Below are 25137 nucleotides of genomic sequence, written 5' to 3'. Positions count from 1 at the left end.
CACTCAAAAAAATTAATATTTTTCACGGATAGACCCCGTCAAACGCTAGAAGTTGGAGGGGATGTCTCTCTTGTGGGTCACGGGGCTGTTAGGATCGCACAGAAATCCCTCGGAATGGAAAAACGGGTCATTTTCGTGTTGCCACATTGCATACGAACGGAATGAAACTTCCATAGGCATTTGCAGCAGAAATGCATGTGCACTCAAAAAAATGTAATATTTTTCACGGATAGACCCCGTAAAACGCTAGAAGTTTGCAGGGATGTCTCTCTTGGGGGGTCACGGGGCTGTTAGGGTCGCACAGAAATCCCTCGGATAGGGAAAACGGGTCATTTTCGTGTTGCCACATTGCATACGAACGGCATGAAACTTCCAGAGGAAAATGCAGCAGAAATGCAGGTGCACTCAAAAAAAATAATATTTTTCACGGATAGACCCCGTCAAACGCTAAAAATTGGTGGGGATATCTCTGTTGTGGGTCACGGGACTGTTAGGGTCGCACAGAAATCCCTAGGAATGGGAAAACGGGTCATTTTCGTGTTGCCACATTGCGTACGAATGGCATGAAACTTCCAGAGACATTTGCAGCAGAAATGCATGTGCACTCAAAAAATTGAATATTTTTCACGGTTAGACCCCGTCAAACGCTAGAAGTTGGCGGGGATGTCTCTCTTGTGGGTCACGGGGCTGTTAGTGTGGCACAGAAATCCCTCGGAATGGGAAAACGGGTCATTTCCGTGTTGCCACATTGCATACGAACAGCATGAAACTTCCAGAGGCATTTGCAGCAGAAATGCATGTGCACTCAAAAAAAATAATTTTTCACGGATAGACCCCGTCAAACGCTAAAAATTGGCGGGGATGTCTCTCTTGTGGGTCACGGGGCTGTTAGGGTCGCACAGAAATCCCTTGGAATGGGAAAACGGTCATTTTCGTGTTGCCACATTGCATACGAACGGCATGAAACTTCCAGAATCATTTGCAGCAGAAATGCATGTGCACTAAATTTTTTAAATATTTTTCATGGATAGACCCCGTCAAACGCTAGAAATTGGCGGGGATGTCTCTCTTGTGGGTCACGGGGCTGTTAGGGTCGCACAGAAATCCCTCGGAATGGGAAAACGTGTCATTTCCGTGTTGCCACATTGCATACGAACGGCATGAAACTTGCAGAGGCATTTGCAGCAGAAATGCATGTGCATTCAAAAAATTTGATATTTTTCACGGATGGACCCCATCAAACGCTAAAAATTGGTGGGGATGTCTCTCTTGTGGGTCACGGGGCTGTTAGGGTCGCACAGAAATCCCTCGGAATGGGAAAACGGGTCATTTTCGTGTTGCACACATTGCATACGAACGGCATGAAACTTCCAGAGGCATTTGCAGCAGAAATGCATGTGCACTAAATTTTTTAAATATTTTTCACGGATAGACCCCGTCAAACGCTAGAATATGGCGGGGATGTCTCTCTTTTGGGTCACGGGTCTGGTAGGGTCGCACAGAAATCCCTCGGAATGGGAAAACGGGTCATTTTCGTGTTGCCACATTGCATACGAACCGCCTGAAACTTCCAGAGGCATTTGCAGCAGAAATGCATGTGCACTCAAAAAAATTAATATTTTTCACGGATAGACCCCGTCAAACGCTAAAAATTGGTGGGGATGTCTCTGTTGTGGGTCACGGGACTGTTAGGGTCGCACAGAAATCCCTCGGAATGGGAAAACGGGTCATTTTCGTGTTGCCACATTGCGTACGAATGGCATGAAACTTCCAGAGACATTTGCAGCAGAAATGCATGTGCACTCAAAAAATTGAATATTTTTCACGGTTAGACCCCGTCAAACGCTAGAAGTTGGCGGGGATGTCTCTCTTGTGGGTCACGGGGCTGTTAGTGTGGCACAGAAATCCCTCGGAATGGGAAAACGGGTCATTTCCGTGTTGCCACATTGCATACGAACGGCATAAAACTTCCAGAGGCATTTGCAGCAGAAATGCATGTGCACTCAAAAAAAATTGATATTTTTCACGGATAGACCCCGTCAAACGCTAGAAATTGGCGGGGATGTCTCTCTTGTGGGTCACGGGGCTGTTAGGGTCGCACAGAAATCCCTCGGAATGGGAAAACGTGTCATTTTCGTGTTGCCACATTGCATACGAACGGCATGAAACTTGCAGAGGCATTTGCAGCAGAAATGCATGTGCACTCAAAAAATTTGATATTTTTCACGGATAGACCCCGTCAAACGCTAAAAATTGGTGGGGATGTCTCTCTTGTGGGTCACGGGGCTGTTAGGGTCGCACAGAAATCCCTCGGAATGGGAAAACGGGTCATTTTCGTGTTGCCACATTGCATACGAATGGAATGAAACTTGCAGAGGCATTTGCAGCAGAAATGCATGTGGACTCAAAAAATTTGATATTTTTCACGGATAGACCCCGTCAAACGCTAGAAATTGGCAAGGATGTCTCTCTTGTGGGTCACGGGGCTGTTAGGGTCGCACAGAAATCCCTTGGAATGGGAAAACGGGTCATTTTCGTGTTGCCACATTGCATACGAACGGCATGAAACTTCCAGAGGCATTTGCAGCAGAAATGCATGTGCACTCAAAAAATTGAATATTTTTCACGGATAGACCCCGTCAAACGCTAGAAATTGGCAGGGATGTCTCTCTTGTGGGTCACGGGGCTGTTAGGGTCGCACAGAAATCCCTCGGAATGGGAAAACGGGTCATTTTCGTGTTGCCACATTGCATACGAACGGCATGAAACTTCCAGAGGCATTTGCAGCAGAAATGCATGTGCACAAAATTTTTTAAATATTTTTCACGGATAGACCCCGTCAAACGCTAGAATATGGCGGGGATGTCTCTCTTGTGGGTCACGGGTCTGGTAGGGTCGCACAGAAATCCCTCGGAATGGGAAAACGGGTCATTTTCGTGTTGCCACATTGCATACGAACCGCCTGAAACTTCCAGAGGCATTTGCAGCAGAAATGCATGTGCACTCAAAAAATTTGATATTTTTCACGGATAGACCCCGTCAAACGCTAGAAATTGGCAGGGATGTCTCTCTTGTGGGTCACGGGGCTGTTAGGGTCGCACAGAAATCCCTCGGAATGGGAAAACGGGTCATTTTCGTGTTGCCACATTGCATACGAACGGCATGAAACTTCCAGAGGCATTTGCAGCAGAAATGCATGTGCATTCAAAAAATTTGATATTTTTCACGGATGGACCCCATCAAACGCTAAAAATTGGTGGGGATGTCTCTCTTGTGGGTCACGGGGCTGTTAGGGTCGCACAGAAATCCCTCGGAATGGGAAAACGGGTCATTTTCGTGTTGCCACATTGCATACGAACGGCATGAAACTTCCAGAGGCATTTGCAGCAGAAATGCATGTGCACTAAATTTTTTAAATATTTTTCACGGATAGACCCCGTCAAACGCTAGAATATGGCGGGGATGTCTCTCTTTTGGGTCACGGGTCTGGTAGGGTCGCACAGAAATCCCTCGGAATGGGAAAACGGGTCATTTTCGTGTTGCCACATTGCATACGAACTGCCTGAAACTTCCAGAGGCATTTGCAGCAGAAATGCATGTGCACTCAAAAAAATTAATATTTTTCACGGATAGACCCCGTCAAACGCTAAAAATTGGTGGGGATGTCTCTGTTGTGGGTCACGGGACTGTTAGGGTCGCACAGAAATCCCTCGGAATGGGAAAACGGGTCATTTTCGTGTTGCCACATTGCGTACGAATGGCATGAAACTTCCAGAGACATTTGCAGCAGAAATGCATGTGCACTCAAAAAATTGAATATTTTTCACGGTTAGACCCCGTCAAACGCTAGAAGTTGGCGGGGATGTCTCTCTTGTGGGTCACGGGGCTGTTAGTGTGGCACAGAAATCCCTCGGAATGGGAAAACGGGTCATTTCCGTGTTGCCACATTGCATACGAACGGCATAAAACTTCCAGAGGCATTTGCAGCAGAAATGCATGTGCACTCAAAAAAATTGATATTTTTCACGGATAGACCCCGTCAAACGCTAGAAATTGGTGGGGATGTCTCTCTTGTGGGTCACGGGGCTGTTAGGGTCGCACAGAAATCCCTCGGAATGGGAAAACGTGTCATTTTCGTGTTGCCACATTGCATACGAACGGCATGAAACTTGCAGAGGCATTTGCAGCAGAAATGCATGTGCACTCAAAAAATTTGATATTTTTCACGGATAGACCCCGTCAAACGCTAAAAATTGGTGGGGATGTCTCTCTTGTGGGTCACGGGGCTGTTAGGGTCGCACAGAAATCCCTCGGAATGGGAAAACGGGTCATTTTCGTGTTGCCACATTGCATACGAATGGAATGAAACTTGCAGAGGCATTTGCAGCAGAAATGCATGTGGACTCAAAAAATTTGATATTTTTCACGGATAGACCCCGTCAAACGCTAGAAATTGGCAAGGATGTCTCTCTTGTGGGTCACGGGGCTGTTAGGGTCGCACAGAAATCCCTTGGAATGGGAAAACGGGTCATTTTCGTGTTGCCACATTGCATACGAACGGCATGAAACTTCCAGAGGCATTTGCAGCAGAAATGCATGTGCACTCAAAAAATTGAATATTTTTCACGGATAGACCCCGTCAAACGCTAGAAATTGGCAGGGATGTCTCTCTTGTGGGTCACGGGGCTGTTAGGGTCGCACAGAAATCCCTCGGAATGGGAAAACGGGTCATTTTCGTGTTGCCACATTGCATACGAACGGCATGAAACTTCCAGAGGCATTTGCAGCAGAAATGCATGTGCACAAAATTTTTTAAATATTTTTCACGGATAGACCCCGTCAAACGCTAGAATATGGCGGGGATGTCTCTCTTGTGGGTCACGGGTCTGGTAGGGTCGCACAGAAATCCCTCGGAATGGGAAAACGGGTCATTTTCGTGTTGCCACATTGCATACGAACCGCCTGAAACTTCCAGAGGCATTTGCAGCAGAAATGCATGTGCACTCAAAAAATTTGATATTTTTCACGGATAGACCCCGTCAAACGCTAGAAATTGGCAGGGATGTCTCTCTTGTGGGTCACGGGGCTGTTAGGGTCGCACAGAAATCCCTCGGAATGGGAAAACGGGTCATTTTCGTGTTGCCACATTGCATACGAACGGCATGAAACTTCCAGAGGCATTTGCAGCAGAAATGCATGTGCATTCAAAAAATTTGATATTTTTCACGGATGGACCCCATCAAACGCTAAAAATTGGTGGGGATGTCTCTCTTGTGGGTCACGGGGCTGTTAGGGTCGCACAGAAATCCCTCGGAATGGGAAAACGGGTCATTTTCGTGTTGCCACATTGCATACGAACGGCATGAAACTTCCAGAGGCATTTGCAGCAGAAATGCATGTGCACTAAATTTTTTAAATATTTTTCACGGATAGACCCCGTCAAATGCTAGAATATGGCGGGGATGTCTCTCTTTTGGGTCACGGGTCTGGTAGGGTCGCACAGAAATCCCTCGGAATGGGAAAACGGGTCATTTTCGTGTTGCCACATTGCATACGAACCGCCTGAAACTTCCAGAGGCATTTGCAGCAGAAATGCATGTGCACTCAAAAAAATTAATATTTTTCACGGATAGACCCCGTCAAACGCTAAAAATTGGTGGGGATGTCTCTGTTGTGGGTCACGGGACTGTTAGGGTCGCACAGAAATCCCTCGGAATGGGAAAACGGGTCATTTTCGTGTTGCCACATTGCGTACGAATGGCATGAAACTTCCAGAGACATTTGCAGCAGAAATGCATGTGCACTCAAAAAATGGAATATTTTTCATGGTTAGACCCCGTCAAACGCTAGAAGTTGGCGGGGATGTCTCTCTTGTGGGTCACGGGGCTGTTAGTGTGGCACAGAAATCCCTCGGAATGGGAAAACGGGTCATTTCCGTGTTGCCACATTGCATACGAACGGCATGAAACTTCCAGAGGCATTTGCAGCAGAAATGCATGTGCACTCAAAAAATTTGATATTTTTCACGGATAGACCCCGTCAAACGCTAGAAATTGGCGGGGATGTCTCTCTTGTGGGTCACGGGGCTGTTAGGGTCGCACAGAAATCCCTTGGAATGGGAAAACGGGTCATTTTCGTGTTGCCACATTGCATACGAACGGCATGAAACTTCCAGAGGCATTTGCAGCAGAAATGCATGTGCACTCAAAAAATTGAATATTTTTCACGGATAGATCCCGTCAAACGCTAGAAATTGGCAGGGATGTCTCTCTTGTGGGTCACGGGGCTGTTAGGGTCGCACAGAAATCCCTCGGAATGGGAAAACGGGTCATTTTCGTGTTGCCACATTGCATACGAACGGCATGAAACTTCCAGAGGCATTTGCAGCAGAAATGCATGTGCACAAAATTTTTTAAATATTTTTCACGGATAGACCCCGTCAAACGCTAGAATATGGCGGGGATGTCTCTCTTGTGGGTCACGGGTCTGGTAGGGTCGCACAGAAATCCCTCGGAATGGGAAAACGGGTCATTTTCGTGTTGCCACATTGCATACGAACCGCCTGAAACTTCCAGAGGCATTTGCAGCAGAAATGCATGTGCACTCAAAAAATTTGATATTTTTCACGGATAGACCCCGTCAAACGCTAGAAATTGGCAGGGATGTCTCTCTTGTGGGTCACGGGGCTGTTAGGGTCGCACAGAAATCCCTCGGAATGGGAAAACGGGTCATTTTCGTGTTGCCACATTGCATACGAACGGCATGAAACTTCCAGAGGCATTTGCAGCAGAAATGCATGTGCACTAAATTTTTAAAATATTTTTCACGGATAGACCCCGTCAAACGCTAGAATATGGCGGGGATGTCTCTCTTTTGGGTCACGGGTCTGGTAGGGTCGCACAGAAATCCCTCGGAATGGGAAAACGGGTCATTTTCGTGTTGCCACATTGCATACGAACCGCCTGAAACTTCCAGAGGCATTTGCAGCAGAAATGCATGTGCACTCAAAAAAATTAATATTTTTCACGGATAGACCCCGTCAAACGCTAAAAATTGGTGGGGATGTCTCTGTTGTGGGTCACGGGACTGTTAGGGTCGCACAGAAATCCCTCGGAATGGGAAAACGGGTCATTTTCGTGTTGCCACATTGCGTACGAATGGCATGAAACTTCCAGAGACATTTGCAGCAGAAATGCATGTGCACTCAAAAAATTGAATATTTTTCACGGTTAGACCCCGTCAAACGCTAGAAGTTGGCGGGGATGTCTCTCTTGTGGGTCACGGGGCTGTTAGTGTGGCACAGAAATCCCTCGGAATGGGAAAACGGGTCATTTCCGTGTTGCCACATTGCATACGAACGGCATGAAACTTCCAGAGGCATTTGCAGCAGAAATGCATGTGCACTCAAAAAATTTGATATTTTTCACGGATAGACCCCGTCAAACGCTAGAAATTGGCGGGGATGTCTCTCTTGTGGGTCACGGGGCTGTTAGGGTCGCACAGAAATCCCTTGGAATGGGAAAACGGGTCATTTTCGTGTTGCCACATTGCATACGAACGGCATGAAACTTCCAGAGGCATTTGCAGCAGAAATGCATGTGCACTCAAAAAATTGAATATTTTTCACGGATAGATCCCGTCAAACGCTAGAAATTGGCAGGGATGTCTCTCTTGTGGGTCACGGGGCTGTTAGGGTCGCACAGAAATCCCTCGGAATGGGAAAACGGGTCATTTTCGTGTTGCCACATTGCATACGAACGGCATGAAACTTCCAGAGGCATTTGCAGCAGAAATGCATGTGCACAAAATTTTTTAAATATTTTTCACGGATAGACCCCGTCAAACGCTAGAATATGGCGGGGATGTCTCTCTTGTGGGTCACGGGTCTGGTAGGGTCGCACAGAAATCCCTCGGAATGGGAAAACGGGTCATTTTCGTGTTGCCACATTGCATACGAACCGCCTGAAACTTCCAGAGGCATTTGCAGCAGAAATGCATGTGCACTCAAAAAATTTGATATTTTTCACGGATAGACCCCGTCAAACGCTAGAAATTGGCAGGGATGTCTCTCTTGTGGGTCACGGGGCTGTTAGGGTCGCACAGAAATCCCTCGGAATGGGAAAACGGGTCATTTTCGTGTTGCCACATTGCATACGAACGGCATGAAACTTCCAGAGGCATTTGCAGCAGAAATGCATGTGCACTAAATTTTTAAAATATTTTTCACGGATAGACCCCGTCAAACGCTAGAATATGGCGGGGATGTCTCTCTTTTGGGTCACGGGTCTGGTAGGGTCGCACAGAAATCCCTCGGAATGGGAAAACGGGTCATTTTCGTGTTGCCACATTGCATACGAACCGCCTGAAACTTCCAGAGGCATTTGCAGCAGAAATGCATGTGCACTCAAAAAAATTAATATTTTTCACGGATAGACCCCGTCAAACGCTAAAAATTGGTGGGGATGTCTCTGTTGTGGGTCACGGGACTGTTAGGGTCGCACAGAAATCCCTCGGAATGGGAAAACGGGTCATTTTCGTGTTGCCACATTGCGTACGAATGGCATGAAACTTCCAGAGACATTTGCAGCAGAAATGCATGTGCACTCAAAAAATGGAATATTTTTCATGGTTAGACCCCGTCAAACGCTAGAAGTTGGCGGGGATGTCTCTCTTGTGGGTCACGGGGCTGTTAGTGTGGCACAGAAATCCCTCGGAATGGGAAAACGGGTCATTTCCGTGTTGCCACATTGCATACGAACGGCATGAAACTTCCAGAGGCATTTGCAGCAGAAATGCATGTGCACTCAAAAAATTTGATATTTTTCACGGATAGACCCCGTCAAACGCTAGAAATTGGCGGGGATGTCTCTCTTGTGGGTCACGGGGCTGTTAGGGTCGCACAGAAATCCCTTGGAATGGGAAAACGGGTCATTTTCGTGTTGCCACATTGCATACGAACGGCATGAAACTTCCAGAGGCATTTGCAGCAGAAATGCATGTGCACTAAATTTTTTAAATATTTTTCACGGATAGACCCCGTCAAATGCTAGAATATGGCGGGGATGTCTCTCTTTTGGGTCACGGGTCTGGTAGGGTCGCACAGAAATCCCTCGGAATGGGAAAACGGGTCATTTTCGTGTTGCCACATTGCATACGAACCGCCTGAAACTTCCAGAGGCATTTGCAGCAGAAATGCATGTGCACTCAAAAAAATTAATATTTTTCACGGATAGACCCCGTCAAACGCTAAAAATTGGTGGGGATGTCTCTGTTGTGGGTCACGGGACTGTTAGGGTCGCACAGAAATCCCTCGGAATGGGAAAACGGGTCATTTTCGTGTTGCCACATTGCGTACGAATGGCATGAAACTTCCAGAGACATTTGCAGCAGAAATGCATGTGCACTCAAAAAATGGAATATTTTTCATGGTTAGACCCCGTCAAACGCTAGAAGTTGGCGGGGATGTCTCTCTTGTGGGTCACGGGGCTGTTAGTGTGGCACAGAAATCCCTCGGAATGGGAAAACGGGTCATTTCCGTGTTGCCACATTGCATACGAACGGCATGAAACTTCCAGAGGCATTTGCAGCAGAAATGCATGTGCACTCAAAAAATTTGATATTTTTCACGGATAGACCCCGTCAAACGCTAGAAATTGGCGGGGATGTCTCTCTTGTGGGTCACGGGGCTGTTAGGGTCGCACAGAAATCCCTTGGAATGGGAAAACGGGTCATTTTCGTGTTGCCACATTGCATACGAACGGCATGAAACTTCCAGAGGCATTTGCAGCAGAAATGCATGTGCACTCAAAAAATTGAATATTTTTCACGGATAGATCCCGTCAAACGCTAGAAATTGGCAGGGATGTCTCTCTTGTGGGTCACGGGGCTGTTAGGGTCGCACAGAAATCCCTCGGAATGGGAAAACGGGTCATTTTCGTGTTGCCACATTGCATACGAACGGCATGAAACTTCCAGAGGCATTTGCAGCAGAAATGCATGTGCACAAAATTTTTTAAATATTTTTCACGGATAGACCCCGTCAAACGCTAGAATATGGCGGGGATGTCTCTCTTGTGGGTCACGGGTCTGGTAGGGTCGCACAGAAATCCCTCGGAATGGGAAAACGGGTCATTTTCGTGTTGCCACATTGCATACGAACCGCCTGAAACTTCCAGAGGCATTTGCAGCAGAAATGCATGTGCACTCAAAAAATTTGATATTTTTCACGGATAGACCCCGTCAAACGCTAGAAATTGGCAGGGATGTCTCTCTTGTGGGTCACGGGGCTGTTAGGGTCGCACAGAAATCCCTCGGAATGGGAAAACGGGTCATTTTCGTGTTGCCACATTGCATACGAACGGCATGAAACTTCCAGAGGCATTTGCAGCAGAAATGCATGTGCACTAAATTTTTAAAATATTTTTCACGGATAGACCCCGTCAAACGCTAGAATATGGCGGGGATGTCTCTCTTTTGGGTCACGGGTCTGGTAGGGTCGCACAGAAATCCCTCGGAATGGGAAAACGGGTCATTTTCGTGTTGCCACATTGCATACGAACCGCCTGAAACTTCCAGAGGCATTTGCAGCAGAAATGCATGTGCACTCAAAAAAATTAATATTTTTCACGGATAGACCCCGTCAAACGCTAAAAATTGGTGGGGATGTCTCTGTTGTGGGTCACGGGACTGTTAGGGTCGCACAGAAATCCCTCGGAATGGGAAAACGGGTCATTTTCGTGTTGCCACATTGCGTACGAATGGCATGAAACTTCCAGAGACATTTGCAGCAGAAATGCATGTGCACTCAAAAAATGGAATATTTTTCATGGTTAGACCCCGTCAAACGCTAGAAGTTGGCGGGGATGTCTCTCTTGTGGGTCACGGGGCTGTTAGTGTGGCACAGAAATCCCTCGGAATGGGAAAACGGGTCATTTCCGTGTTGCCACATTGCATACGAACGGCATGAAACTTCCAGAGGCATTTGCAGCAGAAATGCATGTGCACTCAAAAAATTTGATATTTTTCACGGATAGACCCCGTCAAACGCTAGAAATTGGCGGGGATGTCTCTCTTGTGGGTCACGGGGCTGTTAGGGTCGCACAGAAATCCCTTGGAATGGGAAAACGGGTCATTTTCGTGTTGCCACATTGCATACGAACGGCATGAAACTTCCAGAGGCATTTGCAGCAGAAATGCATGTGCACTCAAAAAATTGAATATTTTTCACGGATAGATCCCGTCAAACGCTAGAAATTGGCAGGGATGTCTCTCTTGTGGGTCACGGGGCTGTTAGGGTCGCACAGAAATCCCTCGGAATGGGAAAACGGGTCATTTTCGTGTTGCCACATTGCATACGAACGGCATGAAACTTCCAGAGGCATTTGCAGCAGAAATGCATGTGCACAAAATTTTTTAAATATTTTTCACGGATAGACCCCGTCAAACGCTAGAATATGGCGGGGATGTCTCTCTTGTGGGTCACGGGTCTGGTAGGGTCGCACAGAAATCCCTCGGAATGGGAAAACGGGTCATTTTCGTGTTGCCACATTGCATACGAACCGCCTGAAACTTCCAGAGGCATTTGCAGCAGAAATGCATGTGCACTCAAAAAATTTGATATTTTTCACGGATAGACCCCGTCAAACGCTAGAAATTGGCAGGGATGTCTCTCTTGTGGGTCACGGGGCTGTTAGGGTCGCACAGAAATCCCTCGGAATGGGAAAACGGGTCATTTTCGTGTTGCCACATTGCATACGAACGGCATGAAACTTCCAGAGGCATTTGCAGCAGAAATGCATGTGCACTAAATTTTTAAAATATTTTTCACGGATAGACCCCGTCAAACGCTAGAATATGGCGGGGATGTCTCTCTTTTGGGTCACGGGTCTGGTAGGGTCGCACAGAAATCCCTCGGAATGGGAAAACGGGTCATTTTCGTGTTGCCACATTGCATACGAACCGCCTGAAACTTCCAGAGGCGTTTGCAGCAGAAATGCATGTGCACTCAAAAAAATTAATATTTTTCACGGATAGACCCCGTCAAACGCTAGAATATGGCGGGGATGTCTCTCTTGTGGGTCACGGGTCTGGTAGGGTCGCACAGAAATCCCTCGGAATGGGAAAACGGGTCATTTTCGTGTTGCCACATTGCATACGAACCGCCTGAAACTTCCAGAGGCATTTGCAGCAGAAATGCATGTGCACTCAAAAAATTTGATATTTTTCACGGATAGACCCCGTCAAACGCTAGAAATTGGCAGGGATGTCTCTCTTGTGGGTCACGGGGCTGTTAGGGTCGCACAGAAATCCCTCGGAATGGGAAAACGGGTCATTTTCGTGTTGCCACATTGCATACGAACGGCATGAAACTTCCAGAGGCATTTGCAGCAGAAATGCATGTGCACTAAATTTTTTAAATATTTTTCACGGATAGACCCCGTCAAATGCTAGAATATGGCGGGGATGTCTCTCTTTTGGGTCACGGGTCTGGTAGGGTCGCACAGAAATCCCTCGGAATGGGAAAACGGGTCATTTTCGTGTTGCCACATTGCATACGAACCGCCTGAAACTTCCAGAGGCATTTGCAGCAGAAATGCATGTGCACTCAAAAAAATTAATATTTTTCACGGATAGACCCCGTCAAACGCTAAAAATTGGTGGGGATGTCTCTGTTGTGGGTCACGGGACTGTTAGGGTCGCACAGAAATCCCTCGGAATGGGAAAACGGGTCATTTTCGTGTTGCCACATTGCGTACGAATGGCATGAAACTTCCAGAGACATTTGCAGCAGAAATGCATGTGCACTCAAAAAATGGAATATTTTTCATGGTTAGACCCCGTCAAACGCTAGAAGTTGGCGGGGATGTCTCTCTTGTGGGTCACGGGGCTGTTAGTGTGGCACAGAAATCCCTCGGAATGGGAAAACGGGTCATTTCCGTGTTGCCACATTGCATACGAACGGCATGAAACTTCCAGAGGCATTTGCAGCAGAAATGCATGTGCACTCAAAAAATTTGATATTTTTCACGGATAGACCCCGTCAAACGCTAGAAATTGGCGGGGATGTCTCTCTTGTGGGTCACGGGGCTGTTAGGGTCGCACAGAAATCCCTTGGAATGGGAAAACGGGTCATTTTCGTGTTGCCACATTGCATGCGAACGGCATGAAACTTCCAGAGGCATTTGCAGCAGAAATGCATGTGCACTCAAAAAATTGAATATTTTTCACGGATAGATCCCGTCAAACGCTAGAAATTGGCAGGGATGTCTCTCTTGTGGGTCACGGGGCTGTTAGGGTCGCACAGAAATCCCTCGGAATGGGAAAACGGGTCATTTTCGTGTTGCCACATTGCATACGAACGGCATGAAACTTCCAGAGGCATTTGCAGCAGAAATGCATGTGCACAAAATTTTTTAAATATTTTTCACGGATAGACCCCGTCAAACGCTAGAATATGGCGGGGATGTCTCTCTTGTGGGTCACGGGTCTGGTAGGGTCGCACAGAAATCCCTCGGAATGGGAAAACGGGTCATTTTCGTGTTGCCACATTGCATACGAACCGCCTGAAACTTCCAGAGGCATTTGCAGCAGAAATGCATGTGCACTCAAAAAATGGAATATTTTTCATGGTTAGACCCCGTCAAACGCTAGAAGTTGGCGGGGATGTCTCTCTTGTGGGTCACGGGGCTGTTAGTGTGGCACAGAAATCCCTCGGAATGGGAAAACGGGTCATTTCCGTGTTGCCACATTGCATACGAACGGCATGAAACTTCCAGAGGCATTTGCAGCAGAAATGCATGTGCACTCAAAAAATTTGATATTTTTCACGGATAGACCCCGTCAAACGCTAGAAATTGGCGGGGATGTCTCTCTTGTGGGTCACGGGGCTGTTAGGGTCGCACAGAAATCCCTTGGAATGGGAAAACGGGTCATTTTCGTGTTGCCACATTGCATACGAACGGCATGAAACTTCCAGAGGCATTTGCAGCAGAAATGCATGTGCACTCAAAAAATTGAATATTTTTCACGGATAGATCCCGTCAAACGCTAGAAATTGGCAGGGATGTCTCTCTTGTGGGTCACGGGGCTGTTAGGGTCGCACAGAAATCCCTCGGAATGGGAAAACGGGTCATTTTCGTGTTGCCACATTGCATACGAACGGCATGAAACTTCCAGAGGCATTTGCAGCAGAAATGCATGTGCACAAAATTTTTTAAATATTTTTCACGGATAGACCCCGTCAAACGCTAGAATATGGCGGGGATGTCTCTCTTGTGGGTCACGGGTCTGGTAGGGTCGCACAGAAATCCCTCGGAATGGGAAAACGGGTCATTTTCGTGTTGCCACATTGCATACGAACCGCCTGAAACTTCCAGAGGCATTTGCAGCAGAAATGCATGTGCACTCAAAAAATTTGATATTTTTCACGGATAGACCCCGTCAAACGCTAGAAATTGGCAGGGATATCTCTCTTGTGGGTCACGGGGCTGTTAGGGTCGCACAGAAATCCCTCGGAATGGGAAAACGGGTCATTTTCGTGTTGCCACATTGCATACGAACGGCATGAAACTTCCAGAGGCATTTGCAGCAGAAATGCATGTGCACTAAATTTTTTAAATATTTTTCACGGATAGACCCCGTCAAACGCTAGAATATGGCGGGGATGTCTCTCTTGTGGGTCACGGGTCTGGTAGGGTCGCACAGAAATCCCTCGGAATGGGAAAACGGGTCATTTTCGTGTTGCCACATTGCATACGAACCGCCTGAAACTTCCAGAGGCATTTGCAGCAGAAATGCATGTGCACTCAAAAAATTTGATATTTTTCACGGATAGACCCCGTCAAACGCTAGAAATTGGCAGGGATGTCTCTCTTGTGGGTCACGGGGCTGTTAGGGTCGCACAGAAATCCCTCGGAATGGGAAAACGGGTCATTTTCGTGTTGCCACATTGCATACGAACGGCATGAAACTTCCAGAGGCATTTGCAGCAGAAATGCATGTGCACTAAATTTTTAAAATATTTTTCACGGATAGACCCCGTCAAACGCTAGAATATGGCGGGGATGTCTCTCTTTTGGGTCACGGGTCTGGTAGGGTCGCACAGAAATCCCTTGGAATGGGAAAACGGGTCATTTTCGTGTTGCCACATTGCATACGAACGGCATGAAACTTCCAGAGGCATTTGCAGCAGAAATGCATGTGCACTCAAAAAATTGAATATTTTTCACGGATAGATCCCGTCAAACGCTAGAAATTGGCAGGGATGTCTCTCTTGTGGGTCACGGGGCTGTTAGGGTCGCACAGAAATCCCTCGGAATGGGAAAACGGGTCATTTTCGTGTTGCCACATTGCATACGAACGGCATGAAACTTCCAGAGGCATTTGCAGCAGAAATGCATGTGCACAAAATTTTTTAAATATTTTTCACGGATAGACCCCGTCAAACGCTAGAATATGGCGGGGATGTCTCTCTTGTGGGTCACGGGTCTGGTAGGGTCGCACAGAAATCCCTCGGAATGGGAAAACGGGTCATTTTCGTGTTGCCACATTGCATACGAACCGCCTGAAACTTCCAGAGGCATTTGCAGCAGAAATGCATGTGCACTCAAAAAATTTGATATTTTTCACGGATAGACCCCGTCAAACGCTAGAAATTGGCAGGGATGTCTCTCTTGTGGGTCACGAGGCTGTTAGGGTCGCACAGAAATCCCTCGGAATGGGAAAACGGGTCATTTTCGTGTTGCCACATTGCATACGAACGGCATGAAACTTCCAGAGGCATTTGCAGCAGAAATGCATGTGCACTAAATTTTTAAAATATTTTTCACGGATAGACCCCGTCAAACGCTAGAATATGGCGGGGATGTCTCTCTTTTGGGTCACGGGTCTGGTAGGGTCGCACAGAAATCCCTCGGAATGGGAAAACGGGTCATTTTCGTGTTGCCACATTGCATACGAACCGCCTGAAACTTCCAGAGGCGTTTGCAGCAGAAATGCATGTGCACTCAAAAAAATTAATATTTTTCACGGATAGACCCCGTCAAACGCTAGAATATGGCGGGGATGTCTCTCTTGTGGGTCACGGGTCTGGTAGGGTCGCACAGAAATCCCTCGGAATGGGAAAACGGGTCATTTTCGTGTTGCCACATTGCATACGAACCGCCTGAAACTTCCAGAGGCATTTGCAGCAGAAATGCATGTGCACTCAAAAAATTTGATATTTTTCACGGATAGACCCCGTCAAACGCTAGAAATTGGCAGGGATGTCTCTCTTGTGGGTCACGGGGCTGTTAGGGTCGCACAGAAATCCCTCGGAATGGGAAAACGGGTCATTTTCGTGTTGCCACATTGCATACGAACGGCATGAAACTTCCAGAGGCATTTGCAGCAGAAATGCATGTGCACTAAATTTTTTAAATATTTTTCACGGATAGACCCCGTCAAATGCTAGAATATGGCGGGGATGTCTCTCTTTTGGGTCACGGGTCTGGTAGGGTCGCACAGAAATCCCTCGGAATGGGAAAACGGGTCATTTTCGTGTTGCCACATTGCATACGAACCGCCTGAAACTTCCAGAGGCATTTGCAGCAGAAATGCATGTGCACTCAAAAAAATTAATATTTTTCACGGATAGACCCCGTCAAACGCTAAAAATTGGTGGGGATGTCTCTGTTGTGGGTCACGGGACTGTTAGGGTCGCACAGAAATCCCTCGGAATGGGAAAACGGGTCATTTTCGTGTTGCCACATTGCGTACGAATGGCATGAAACTTCCAGAGACATTTGCAGCAGAAATGCATGTGCACTCAAAAAATGGAATATTTTTCATGGTTAGACCCCGTCAAACGCTAGAAGTTGGCGGGGATGTCTCTCTTGTGGGTCACGGGGCTGTTAGTGTGGCACAGAAATCCCTCGGAATGGGAAAACGGGTCATTTCCGTGTTGCCACATTGCATACGAACGGCATGAAACTTCCAGAGGCATTTGCAGCAGAAATGCATGTGCACTCAAAAAATTTGATATTTTTCACGGATAGACCCCGTCAAACGCTAGAAATTGGCGGGGATGTCTCTCTTGTGGGTCACGGGGCTGTTAGGGTCGCACAGAAATCCCTTGGAATGGGAAAACGGGTCATTTTCGTGTTGCCACATTGCATACGAACGGCATGAAACTTCCAGAGGCATTTGCAGCAGAAATGCATGTGCACTCAAAAAATTGAATATTTTTCACGGATAGATCCCGTCAAACGCTAGAAATTGGCAGGGATGTCTCTCTTGTGGGTCACGGGGCTGTTAGGGTCGCACAGAAATCCCTCGGAATGGGAAAACGGGTCATTTTCGTGTTGCCACATTGCATACGAACGGCATGAAACTTCCAGAGGCATTTGCAGCAGAAATGCATGTGCACAAAATTTTTTAAATATTTTTCACGGATAGACCCCGTCAAACGCTAGAATATGGCGGGGATGTCTCTCTTGTGGGTCACGGGTCTGGTAGGGTCGCACAGAAATCCCTCGGAATGGGAAAACGGGTCATTTTCGTGTTGCCACATTGCATACGAACCGCCTGAAACTTCCAGAGGCATTTGCAGCAGAAATGCATGTGCACTCAAAAAATTTGATATTTTTCACGGATAGACCCCGTCAAACGCTAGAAATTGGCAGGGATGTCTCTCTTGTGGGTCACGGGGCTGTTAGGGTCGCACAGAAATCCCTCGGAATGGGAAAACGGGTCATTTTCGTGTTGCCACATTGCATACGAACGGCATGAAACTTCCAGAGGCATTTGCAGCAGAAATGCATGTGCACTAAATTTTTAAAATATTTTTCACGGATAGACCCCGTCAAACGCTAGAATATGGCGGGGATGTCTCTCTTTTGGGTCACGGGTCTGGTAGGGTCGCACAGAAATCCCTCGGAATGGGAAAACGGGTCATTTTCGTGTTGCCACATTGCATACGAACCGCCTGAAACTTCCAGAGGCGTTTGCAGCAGAAATGCATGTGCACTCAAAAAAATTAATATTTTTCACGGATAGACCCCGTCAAACGCTAAAAATTGGTGGGGATGTCTTTGTTGTGGGTCACGGGACTGTTAGGGTCGCACAGAAATCCCTCGGAATGGGAAAACGTGTCATTTTCGTGTTGCCACATTGCATACGAACGGCATGAAACTTGCAGAGGCATTTGCAGCAGAAATGCATGTGCACTCAAAAAATTTGATATTTTTCACGGATAGACCCCGTCAAACGCTAAAAATTGGTGGAGATGTCTCTCTTGTGGGTCACGGGGCTGTTAGGGTCGCACAGAAATCCCTCGGAATGGGAAAACGGGTCATTTTCGTGTTGCCACATTGCATACGAATGGCATGAAACTTGCAGAGGCATTTGCAGCAGAAATGCATGTGGACTCAAAAAATTTGATATTTTTCACGGATAGACCCCGTCAAACGCTAGAAATTGGCAAGGATGTCTCTCTTGTGGGTCACGGGGCTGTTAGGGTCGCACAGAAATCCCTTGGAATGGGAAAACGGGTCATTTTCGTGTTGCCACATTGCATACGAACGGCATGAAACTTCCAGAGGCATTTGCAGCAGAAATGCATGTGCACTCAAAAAAATTGATATTTTTCACGGATAGACCCCGTCAAACGCTAGAAATTGGCAGGGATGTCTCTCTTGTGGGTCACGGGGCTGTTAGGGTCGCACAGAAATCCCTCGGAATGGGAAAACGGTCATTTTCGTGTTGCCACATTGCATACGAACGGCATGAAACTTCCAGAATCATTTGCAGCAGAAATGCATGTGCACAAATTTTTTAAAATATTTTTCACGGATAGACCCCGTCAAACGCTAGAATATGGCGGGGATGTCTCTCTTGTGGGTCACGGGTCTGGTAGGGTCACACAGAAATCCCTCGGAATGAGAAAACGGGTCATTTTCGTGTTGCCACATTGCATACGAACCGCCTGAAACTTCCAGAGGCATTTGCAGCAGAAATGCATGTGCACTCAAAAAATTTGATATGTTTCACGGATAAACCCCGTCAAACGCTAGAAATTGGCAGGGATGTCTCTCTTGTGGGTCACGGGGCTGTTAGGGTCGCACAGAAATCCCTCGGAATGGGAAAACGGTCATTTTCGTGTTGCCACATTGCATACGAACGGCATGAAACTTCCAGAATCATTTGCAGCAGAAATGCATGTGCACTAAATTTTTAAAATATTTTTCACGGATAGACCCCGTCAAACGCTAGAAATTGGCGGGGATGTCTCTCTTGTGGGTCACGGGGCTGTTAGGGTCGCACAGAAATCCCTCGGAATGGGAAAACGTGTCATTTTCGTGTTGCCACATTGCATACGAACGGCATGAAACTTGCAGAGGCATTTGCAGCAGAAATGCATGTGCACTCAAAAAATTTGATATTTTTCACGGATGGACCCCGTCAAACGCTAAAAATTGGTGGGGATGTCTCTCTTGTGGGTCACGGGGCTGTTAGGGTCGCACAGAAATCCCTCGGAATGGGAAAACGGGTCATTTTCGTGTTGCCACATTGCGTACGAATGGCATGAAACTTCCAGAGACATTTGCAGCAGAAATGCATGTGCACTCAAAAAATGGAATATTTTTCATGGTTAGACCCCGTCAAACGCTAGAAGTTGGCGGGGATGTCTCTCTTGTGGGTCACGGGGCTGTTAGTGTGGCACAGAAATCCCTCGGAATGGGAAAACGGGTCATTTCCGTGTTGCCACATTGCATACGAACGGCATGAAACTTCCAGAGGCATTTGCAGCAGAAATGCATGTGCACTCAAAAAATTTGATATTTTTCACGGATAGACCCCGTCAAACGCTAGAAATTGGCGGGGATGTCTCTCTTGTGGGTCACGGGGCTGTTAGGGTCGCACAGAAATCCCTTGGAATGGGAAAACGGGTCATTTTCGTGTTGCCACATTGCATACGAACGGCATGAAACTTCCAGAGGCATTTGCAGCAGAAATGCATGTGCACTCAAAAAATTGAATATTTTTCACGGATAGATCCCGTCAAACGCTAGAAATTGGCAGGGATGTCTCTCTTGTGGGTCACGGGGCTGTTAGGGTCGCACAGAAATCCCTCGGAATGGGAAAACGGGTCATTTTCGTGTTGCCACATTGCATACGAACGGCATGAAACTTCCAGAGGCATTTGCAGCAGAAATGCATGTGCACAAAATTTTTTAAATATTTTTCACGGATAGACCCCGTCAAACGCTAGAATATGGCGGGGATGTCTCTCTTGTGGGTCACGGGTCTGGTAGGGTCGCACAGAAATCCCTCGGAATGGGAAAACGGGTCATTTTCGTGTTGCCACATTGCATACGAACCGCCTGAAACTTCCAGAGGCATTTGCAGCAGAAATGCATGTGCACTCAAAAAATTTGATATTTTTCACGGATAGACCCCGTCAAACGCTAGAAATTGGCAGGGATGTCTCTCTTGTGGGTCACGGGGCTGTTAGGGTCGCACAGAAATCCCTCGGAATGGGAAAACGGGTCATTTTCGTGTTGCCACATTGCATACGAACGGCATGAAACTTCCAGAGGCATTTGCAGCAGAAATGCATGTGCACTAAATTTTTAAAATATTTTTCACGGATAGACCCCGTCAAACGCTAGAATATGGCGGGGATGTCTCTCTTTTGGGTCACGGGTCTGGTAGGGTCGCACAGAAATCCCTCGGAATGGGAAAACGGGTCATTTTCGTGTTGCCACATTGCATACGAACCGCCTGAAACTTCCAGAGGCGTTTGCAGCAGAAATGCATGTGCACTCAAAAAAATTAATATTTTTCACGGATAGACCCCGTCAAACGCTAAAAATTGGTGGGGATGTCTTTGTTGTGGGTCACGGGACTGTTAGGGTCGCACAGAAATCCCTCGGAATGGGAAAACGTGTCATTTTCGTGTTGCCACATTGCATACGAACGGCATGAAACTTGCAGAGGCATTTGCAGCAGAAATGCATGTGCACTCAAAAAATTTGATATTTTTCACGGATAGACCCCGTCAAACGCTAAAAATTGGTGGAGATGTCTCTCTTGTGGGTCACGGGGCTGTTAGGGTCGCACAGAAATCCCTCGGAATGGGAAAACGGGTCATTTTCGTGTTGCCACATTGCATACGAATGGCATGAAACTTGCAGAGGCATTTGCAGCAGAAATGCATGTGGACTCAAAAAATTTGATATTTTTCACGGATAGACCCCGTCAAACGCTAGAAATTGGCAAGGATGTCTATCTTGTGGGTCACGGGGCTGTTAGGGTCGCACAGAAATCCCTTGGAATGGGAAAACGGGTCATTTTCGTGTTGCCACATTGCATACGAACGGCATGAAACTTCCAGAGGCATTTGCAGCAGAAATGCATGTGCACTCAAAAAAATTGATATTTTTCACGGATAGACCCCGTCAAACGCTAGAAATTGGCAGGGATGTCTCTCTTGTGGGTCACGGGGCTGTTAGGGTCGCACAGAAATCCCTCGGAATGGGAAAACGGTCATTTTCGTGTTGCCACATTGCATACGAACGGCATGAAACTTCCAGAATCATTTGCAGCAGAAATGCATGTGCACAAATTTTTTAAAATATTTTTCACGGATAGACCCCGTCAAACGCTAGAATATGGCGGGGATGTCTCTCTTGTGGGTCACGGGTCTGGTAGGGTCACACAGAAATCCCTCGGAATGAGAAAACGGGTCATTTTCGTGTTGCCACATTGCATACGAACCGCCTGAAACTTCCAGAGGCATTTGCAGCAGAAATGCATGTGCACTCAAAAAATTTGATATGTTTCACGGATAAACCCCGTCAAACGCTAGAAATTGGCAGGGATGTCTCTCTTGTGGGTCACGGGGCTGTTAGGGTCGCACAGAAATCCCTCGGAATGGGAAAACGGTCATTTTCGTGTTGCCACATTGCATACGAACGGCATGAAACTTCCAGAATCATTTGCAGCAGAAATGCATGTGCACTAAATTTTTAAAATATTTTTCACGGATAGACCCCGTCAAACGCTAGAAATTGGCGGGGATGTCTCTCTTGTGGGTCACGGGGCTGTTAGGGTCGCACAGAAATCCCTCGGAATGGGAAAACGTGTCATTTTCGTGTTGCCACATTGCATACGAACGGCATGAAACTTGCAGAGGCATTTGCAGCAGAAATGCATGTGCACTCAAAAAATTTGATATTTTTCACGGATGGACCCCGTCAAACGCTAAAAATTGGTGGGGATGTCTCTCTTGTGGGTCACGGGGCTGTTAGGGTCGCACAGAAATCCCTCGGAATGGGAAAACGGGTCATTTTCGTGTTGCCACATTGCATACGAACGGCATGAAACTTGCAGATGCATTTGCAGCAGAAATGCATGTGCACTCAAAAAATTTGATATTTTTCACGGATAGACCCCGTAAAACGCTAGAAATTGGCAGGGATGTTTCTCTTGTGGGTCACGGGGCTGTTAGGGTCGCACAGAAATCCCTCGGAATGGGAAAACGGGTCATTTTCGTGTTGCCACATTGCATACGAACGGCATGAAACTTCCAGAGGCATTTGCAGCAGAAATGCATGTGCACTAAATTTTTTAAATATTTTTCACGGATAGACCCCGTCAAACGCTAAAATATGGCGGGGATGTCTCTCTTTTGGGTCACGGGTCTGGTAGGGTCGCACAGAAATCCCTCGGAATGGGAAAACGGGTCATTTTCGTGTTGCCACATTGCATACGAACCGCCTGAAACTTCCAGAGGCATTTGCAGCAGAAATGCATGTGCACTCAAAAAATTTGATATTTTTCACGGATAGACCCCGTCAAACGCTAGAAATTGGCAGGGATGTCTCTCTTGTGGGTCACGGGGCTGTTAGGGTCGCACAGAAATCCCTCGGAATGGGAAAACGGTCATTTTCGTGTTGCCACATTGCATACAAACGGCATGAAACTTCCAGAATCATTTGCAGCAGAAATGCATGTGCACAAATTTTTTAAAATATTTTTCACGGATAGACCCCGTCAAACGCTAGAATATGGCGGGGATGTCTCTCTTGTGGGTCACGGGTCTGGTAGGGTCACACAGAAATCCCTCGGAATGGGAAAACGGGTCATTTTCGTGTTGCCACATTGCATACGAACCGCCTGAAACTTCCAGAGGCATTTGCAGCAGAAATGCATGTGCACTCAAAAAATTTGATATGTTTCACGGATAAACCCCGTCAAACGCTAGAAATTGGCAGGGATGTCTCTCTTGTGGGTCACGGGGCTGTTAGGGTCGCACAGAAATCCCTCGGAATGGGAAAACGGTCATTTTCGTGTTGCCACATTGCATACGAACGGCATGAAACTTCCAGAATCATTTGCAGCAGAAATGCATGTGCACTAAATTTTTAAAATATTTTTCACGGATAGACCCCGTCAAACGCTAGAAATTGGCGGGGATGTCTCTCTTGTGGGTCACGGGGCTGTTAGGGTCGCACAGAAATCCCTCGGAATGGGAAAACGTGTCATTTTCGTGTTGCCACATTGCATACGAACGGCATGAAACTTGCAGAGGCATTTGCAGCAGAAATGCATGTGCACTCAAAAAATTTGATATTTTTCACGGATGGACCCCGTCAAACGCTAAAAATTGGTGGGGATGTCTCTCTTGTGGGTCACGGGGCTGTTAGGGTCGCACAGAAATCCCTCGGAATGGGAAAACGGGTCATTTTCGTGTTGCCACATTGCATACGAACGGCATGAAACTTGCAGATGCATTTGCAGCAGAAATGCATGTGCACTCAAAAAATTTGATATTTTTCACGGATAGACCCCGTAAAACGCTAGAAATTGGCAGGGATGTTTCTCTTGTGGGTCACGGGGCTGTTAGGGTCGCACAGAAATCCCTCGGAATGGGAAAACGGGTCATTTTCGTGTTGCCACATTGCATACGAACGGCATGAAACTTCCAGAGGCATTTGCAGCAGAAATGCATGTGCACTAAATTTTTTAAATATTTTTCACGGATAGACCCCGTCAAACGCTAAAATATGGCGGGGATGTCTCTCTTTTGGGTCACGGGTCTGGTAGGGTCGCACAGAAATCCCTCGGAATGGGAAAACGGGTCATTTTCGTGTTGCCACATTGCATACGAACCGCCTGAAACTTCCAGAGGCATTTGCAGCAGAAATGCATGTGCACTCAAAAAATTTGATATTTTTCACGGATAGACCCCGTCAAACGCTAGAAATTGGCAGGGATGTCTCTCTTGTGGGTCACGGGGCTGTTAGGGTCGCACAGAAATCCCTCGGAATGGGAAAACGGTCATTTTCGTGTTGCCACATTGCATACAAACGGCATGAAACTTCCAGAATCATTTGCAGCAGAAATGCATGTGCACAAATTTTTTAAAATATTTTTCACGGATAGACCCCGTCAAACGCTAGAATATGGCGGGGATGTCTCTCTTGTGGGTCACGGGTCTGGTAGGGTCACACAGAAATCCCTCGGAATGGGAAAACGGGTCATTTTCGTGTTGCCACATTGCATACGAACCGCCTGAAACTTCCAGAGGCATTTGCAGCAGAAATGCATGTGCACTCAAAAAATTTGATATGTTTCACGGATAAACCCCGTCAAACGCTAGAAATTGGCAGGGATGTCTCTCTTGTGGGTCACGGGGCTGTTAGGGTCGCACAGAAATCCCTCGGAATGGGAAAACGGTCATTTTCGTGTTGCCACATTGCATACGAACGGCATGAAACTTCCAGAATCATTTGCAGCAGAAATGCATGTGCACTAAATTTTTTAAATATTTTTCACGGATAGACCCCGTCAAACGCTAGAAATTGGCGGGGATGTCTCTCTTGTGGGTCACGGGCTGTTAGGGTCACACAGAAATCCCTCGGAATGGGAAAACGTGTCATTTTCGTGTTGCCACATTGCATACGAACGGCATGAAACTTGCAGAGGCATTTGCAGCAGAAATGCATGTGCACTCAAAAAATTTGATATTTTTCACGGATGGACCCCGTCAAACGCTAAAAATTGGTGGGGATGTCTCTCTTGTGGGTCACGGGGCTGTTAGGGTCGCACAGAAATCCCTCGGAATGGGAAAACGGGTCATTTTCGTGTTGCCAC

Source organism: Petromyzon marinus, chromosome 29 (assembly GCF_048934315.1).
Source record: "Petromyzon marinus isolate PM22_M1 ecotype Great Lakes invasive population chromosome 29, UKy_Petmar_22M1.pri1.0, whole genome shotgun sequence".
Taxonomy (NCBI): Eukaryota; Metazoa; Chordata; class Hyperoartia; order Petromyzontiformes; family Petromyzontidae; genus Petromyzon; species Petromyzon marinus.
Note: the sequence above shows the minus strand (reverse complement) of the source record.